This window comes from Diabrotica undecimpunctata, chromosome 5, assembly GCF_040954645.1.
Source record: "Diabrotica undecimpunctata isolate CICGRU chromosome 5, icDiaUnde3, whole genome shotgun sequence".
NCBI classification, from domain to species: Eukaryota; Metazoa; Arthropoda; class Insecta; order Coleoptera; family Chrysomelidae; genus Diabrotica; species Diabrotica undecimpunctata.
Window position 1 is genome coordinate 46,389,337 of NC_092807.1, and position 6,896 is coordinate 46,396,232.

At 29.5% G+C, this 6,896-nt stretch overlaps 1 protein-coding gene across 1 annotated transcript in view; it reads right to left on the reverse strand.

Annotated features, from left to right (window-relative positions):
• LOC140441294 (sterol O-acyltransferase 1-like) overlaps positions 1-959 on the reverse strand; it is a 48,341-nt gene extending 47,382 nt beyond the window's left edge. The window contains exon 1 of the mRNA XM_072531922.1: positions 821-959. The gene's annotated coding sequence lies outside the window, so the exon portion shown is untranslated. The remainder of the gene's footprint in view (positions 1-820) is intronic.
• Positions 960-6,896: the final 5,937 nt, after the last annotated feature.

Below are 6,896 nucleotides of genomic sequence, written 5' to 3' on the forward strand. Positions count from 1 at the left end.
TTAATCCGCCAATGAACAAGTAGAATTGCTTATAAAGAGAAACAAGAAGAAGAAGAAGAAAAAAAAAGACTATTGATTGATGAAGTTATTCATGATTTTATTACCGTTGAGTTGCATTTCCTATTACGTATACATATGTAGATATAAATAATATAAATTCATTTTAACTTTAAATAAAATATTGGTTTTGGTATCACATAATATTTCAATTTGTATATATGGTCTACTTGCTTATTATTTTTCTATGGTAAAAATACATACGAAAGGAAGAAACCAGCAAGTTCGAGATTGAACATATATATTTTCTATGACATGTTTAAAAAAAAATACGTAGTAATAGATTATTCTAATAAGAAATAAGTAAAATGTTTTAAGAGAATTAAAAGTGAAATAAACAGAAAAAAGTAGATGAAATTCTTTATAGTAGTGACAATAATACCGTAAGTCGTAGCATTATACTTCGATCAATAGTGTAAACTTCTGAGAAAATAATTAAAAGTGTATTCATATTACAAAAGTTTTATTAAAAATCCTGTACAACAGGTATATACCTTTTATAAAAGATTTTAAATAAAACTTTTGTGATTCATGGTATACAGTCAACTACAGAAATTTCATTTTCCTTTTGGATATTCATATTACTTTATCCCATAAAGGTAAAACAAAATAAATCGAATAAAATTAAAATTAAATATTCGTATTATTATTCGATTCGATTATTCGATGAGATATTATATATATACATTGCTTTGTTACAGAAAATAAGATGAGAAACTAAATATTCGATAACTTATTAAAAAATATAAATCTATTTTTATACCAAGGTGATTTGTATATCTCCAGAAACTGTAAACACTACTATATCTACTTAACACTGCACCTTACAATAAATTAACTTAGCAGATGACATTCGATTTATTGGTAAACTTAAAATACTAAACTTCCCAATTAATCAGTAGATTCTTACATATCAAAATAAGTGTGACAAAGGTCACTCACTATTGGTGTTTATTTATCTTTCGCTTCTTGATATAAGTGTCTTTATAAGTGTGATAATATTTATGGAAATACTTATTTCAATATGAAGTACTATATTCGCAAAATAAATCGCAATTAGGATACATTTATGGACCAGGATGATTACTCTCCATATGGAAATTGACTGAATAATCTAAGCTTAAAACTCATCGAACCTCCAGAAACATCGACAAAAGTGTAAGGAAGGGACTTCCCATTAGACGTACTGTTAGTATTGTGTCAAAGCACATTTTTTGTCTGCCAAAGTACATCTTTACGGACACAGAATTCCGCGGTATAATCCAAGGTTGAAACAAATCGAACCTGAGAAAAATGTATAAAAAAAGTTTGTGCGTGCATATTAGTTAACCAATAAATTATAAACAGGTAAATGAAAATAAACGAGAAGGGTTGAAACATTGAATGGTTGAGGAAGTTTTAGTCGAATTAATCTTCTTTATGTGCCGTCTTCTACAGAAGGTTGGCGACCATCAAACGATAGGTTTCTCGAGGTAGTCGAATTAATAAGGATATTAAAGAAATTCTTCCATTATCACATTTAGGACTTTTAAATAATTTATGATTTAGATCTGCAAACGTCTTATTATCACAAGAACAGGTAAGTGAGTCTATAATTTTAATTTTATATAAATCGGCAGAAAAACGCCCATGATTGAGTTTAAATCTTGTAAAAATAGACTTATAGAATTTGTCAACTGGATACGAAAGATTTTTTTATTGTAACCAATAAATTACCAATCATAATAAAAATGTATTCTATAAGTTAATGTGATGAATTTAGGTCCTGTTCTTTAATTCTGTCGTGATGTGGTCACGTACCAGTGTGCATTAACAATTTCTCTTAAGATTTTTGATTGGCATCTTTTCATTATAAGAATATTGGATTTACTACTACAGTACCACAGCTCGATGCCGTATGTCAATATTGGATTCATAACTGTTTTGTACAGCTTAGAGTTTTTTTCAAATACTTTGTTTTTTTGCTCTTGTATTTTTTGTTCTATAAATCTAAGTTAGATTTATCAACTTACATTTTATTAACTATTTGTCAATATCACTTTTACATAATTAAAGTAATTGTTCCTTTTCATTAACTTGTTTGATAAAATTTTAAACTGAAATTGATTCATAGAATCTTTTTCATTACAGTTCCAAATGTTTTAAACCTTGGACTGTGGAAGTTGAATTAATCTTCACCTGTTGGCTGGCTAACCAGTGACGTCATTAATATTATAATATATGATATTTTGGATTGACCTCGCATGCTTTGTTCTTTGTTAACAAATTAATCACTGTAGGGTAAATGGTGATCTTAACCACCTTTTCCTTTCATTGTTTGGCTTTTTAACGACAAGCTGTCAACCAAATTTATCACATTCTTTGAATATACCGCCCTATTATATTAGAGGTTGGTATTTTGCCTTGCTGTTTTTGTCATTTTGACCTCAAGGCCATATCTATTCGCGTTGTGTGCGTTGGTGTTAAACCTGTAAATTCATTTACCTGCGAGATTCAGTAAGCTTAAGACTGGTAACTTCATTTTATCTTTATTACTATATTAATCTTAAATAACCCAATAATGTTACCTAAAGTTAAAATTAAAATCTAACTGATTATAAATAAATTGTTGGAAGTGCATTCTCATGATCTTTCTAGTTCTTTACACTTTAAAATAAACCTTAATGTTTTTTACTTAAGTTTTTATAATAACTTTTTTATATACATGTATGTTTATCACATGTTCTTTTGCTGTGCTAATTTTGTTAAATTGCAAACTATACCTAGTTTCAATTAATTGTTTTATACAACTTTAACTCTAAATGTCCAGTTTCGTAAGCTTTTTCATAGTTTTAAGATCATTGACTGCTACATGTCTTTGTAAGGTAACACACTTTTTTTAACTTCTTTATGGATGTTTGGTTTCATATTGTTCTTTTTAGATGAACTGATGATGCTTTCTGAGCAGAAAGCGAAACGTTTTCAATAAATAGATGAAGTAGCCACCTTCTTTGTCTTTTATTTCTCCACTTTGACCGAAAAACCCACCACTCTTCGAGTGTACCTTAGTTTATTTTGGATTGACGGTCGTACTCCTTTTCTCGATGTTTTATATATATATTATATATATATATATATATATATATATATACATATAGAGAGAGAGAGAGAGAGAGAGAGAGAGTTTGACATGACAAAAGCGAAAAGAGAGATACAGGCAAGAATTAAGAAAATAGCAATAGAAAAAACAGATCAGGAAAATACAACAAAAATATTGTACATGAAGCTAAATATTAACAGAAATGTATTGAAATGAAACAAAGATAATGGTAAACTGACTGAAAAACCACAAAACACCTAGGGATGATGCTCAAAAAACTAATAGGGATTGCAGAGACGATACTTATAATTATGACAACCAAGATAACAGACCTGGCAATAGAAAAGGCTAATAAAAATAACAAAACAAGACACACAGAAGTAAATAAGAAGAAATAACAATAAAAATGAAAAAAATACAAACTAGAATTTTTAGCTCTACAGGAAATACGATGGAAAAATCATGGAAAAACCGAGAAAAAAAATTAACTATGTACTCTTCAGGAGAAAACAAATAAGGAAAAATGGTATAGAATTTATAGTAAATAGAAGACTGGGAAAAAAGTAATGCAATTCAAAGCAGTTATTAGAAGGGAATAGATCAGAATATATCAGAATAGAGAACAAACAAGCAAACATATCAATACTCAACTGCTACGCCCCTACAGAATGAGCAACGCAAGAAGATAAACTATCATTTTTTGACGTCCTACAAGAAACTTGCGACAATATTCCCAGAAATGACATCTTAATAATAATGGGCGACTTTAATGTAAAGGTGGGAAGGAAAGATTATAACGCGAATGTCGTGGACAAAGAAAGATACATGGAGTCACAAACAATAACGGGGGGAAAATGTGCCACCTAGCATCTGCAACAAACACATCTATAGTCAATACAAAACAAACAAAAACAGAACACAAAAAAACGTGGATGATACCGGAAAGAATGGATGGCAATCAAATAGATCATGCATTGATTTCTAAAAAGTGGAAACAAATAGTATAAGATTTGAGATATTATAGTGGAACAAAGGCGAACACTGACCGCATACTACTAATAGGAAAATTAAATAAGAAAATATTCATAACAAGTATTAACAAGGAAATAAAAATAAAAAAACTGCAACAGAGATAAATTAAACACACAAGAAGCAAAACAACAGTATAGAAAAAAAAAGAGAGAAACTAAAAAGATACAACAATAAAGATATTGAAAAGAAATTAAAAAAATAAAATAAACAGCATAACAGAAACTGCACAACAAATAATAGGACCCCAATAAAACAAAAAATCGAAAGCATAGTTTAATGAAGAATGCCACAAAAAAGGTAAAATAAAAATTCACCCGAGAAATGAATGGCTAGAGAATGGAGGGCAGGAACAACTAGAATACGAAACAGCAAAACAAGAAGTCACAAAACTCTATAGAAGAAGGAAGGAAACATGGATCTCTGAACAAATGCAACAGTTAGAAATACATAATAAGGACAACACGAGACTGTTTGAATATATAAAAGAACAATGTAGTACCAAAAAAATAACTGTAAAAATAATCAAAACAGATTGAGAAAACCATTTTACGAATCTATACAAAACCAGCAAAGAGATATATGCAGGAAGTGAAGAAATAAGAGATAATAGAGATGCAGAGGAAGACGGACCTACCTATCTGGAATTCATAGATGTCGTAAAACAACTTAAACTAAACAAAACTTCGCGGTTAGATTATATTAACAACGAAACAATCATATACGGAGGAGAGAAGATGCTAAAACAGATGTATAAACTAATGCTCAAAATTTGAAAGGACGAAAACTGACACATCACATCAATTTTTAAGAAGGGGGATCCAACAAGTGCAACAATTATAGAGATATTACTAAACAAAACGTATAAGAAAATCGTAAACGAATTTTTGATTGCGAAAGCCGTTCTGATGAGGCCTATTAGGCCGAAATACGTACAAGCGGATGCACAAGCGCCCTGTACGTGAAATCAAATCTTAACTGTCTTTTACTTTTTTAAACGTATAAGATTCTGACCACAATCATAAAAAACGGACTAAATTGTTACATAGAAAAAAAGATAGAACAATATCAACAGGGATTTAAAAACGGAAGATCAACAATAGACGCAGTACACGTATTAACGCAAACCATTGAAAACAGCTACGAACATGACATAGAACTACATGTATTGTTTGACTTCCAACAGGCCTTCGACAGCATATACAGACAACAGTTATTAAAAAGAAATGAAAAGGATAGAAATATCAGCAAAGTTAATAAAACTGCACAAAGCTGTAAGAAGAACAATTATTCGAAGTTCAACACAAACCATAGGATACGCAGACGATCTAGCATTTATATAGCGTGACAAAGGACTAATAATCAATCAGAATAAAGCAAAATACTTAATAAGTACAAGAAACTATGTAAATAGACCAACAGAAATATTAATAGGTGAAGATAATTTTCAGAGGGTCAATTATTTGAAATACTTGGATTTAAAATAGAATTAGAGTGGGGCAGGGTATATTGGAAATATCACAGACTAGTTAAGGACAAAACCTGAGCAAAGAACTAAAGACAAAAATATATAGAGCAGCAATTAGACCAGTGATAGCATACGGAGGGAAGTAATGTGTCTTACGAAAAACAAAAATAAAGAAAAACTAATAATAATTAAAAGAAAAATTATGAGAAGGATACAAGGCCAATAAAGACAGAACAAGGAGAATATAGAAGACTAATGATCCATGAAATAAAAAATATAACCGAAGGGAAAGACATAGTAAAATATATTAAAGCACAAAGACTGAGATGGTTTGGAAACATACAAAGAAGAGAAGCATATGTACTAATTCGGAAGATAAAAAACTGAAAATCAGTAATAAACAGACCAAAAGGAAAACCAAAAATAAGATGGAAAAACCAACTACTAGAGGATATATCTAAGATATGAATTGCAAACTGGAGAGAAAATTTTCAGGACCGAAGAGAGTGGAATAAGATAATACACAAAGCAAAAACACATACCAATCTTTGAGAAATAAACCAAAGAATATATGCTGTCTAATCCACCGCGTTAAATGAATTAAAAGAGCCCAAGGAATATTGAAGGATCAAGAATCTACCCAGAGTCATCGGTCCATATATATCATTTCAAAATTAGTTATCGAATTATCAATATTTCTGAGGTATTTTTGTTTTCAACAGATCTTTTAGTTACAAATTGTATTAATAATAATATAAACGTATGTAGTATTTTTGTCTGGCAGTGTATATCTGATTAAGAATAGGTCAAAGTTTAAGGTTCCCGAAGTAAGTTATTTGTACATAATATTATTAAATATTAATGTGTATATCAACCTTCCATACTAAATTTAATTAAGCATATAAAAACATTATCTTGCTTACTCTTATTTTAGCTTGTATCTTGTACCAAAATACTGTTATGCTATATGAACGCGTAATCGAAAAAACAGTTACAAATATTTTGCGGCCATATCTCTATAATACATAAATATCAGTCTAAAACTTATACCTAGAAACAGTCTAAAACTTACTGTTTAATCTGCAAGACTTTATAAAATTCACGAATCACTAAACACGTATTAAAAGTTCTAATTACTGACAGATTATAATTAACAAAAATATCATTTATTTGAACCACAAAAAATGTTTTTTCATATGTCCTAAAAACTGAAAATAATATAAGAAATTGATATCTATCTATATAAAAGGCTATGATGACAGG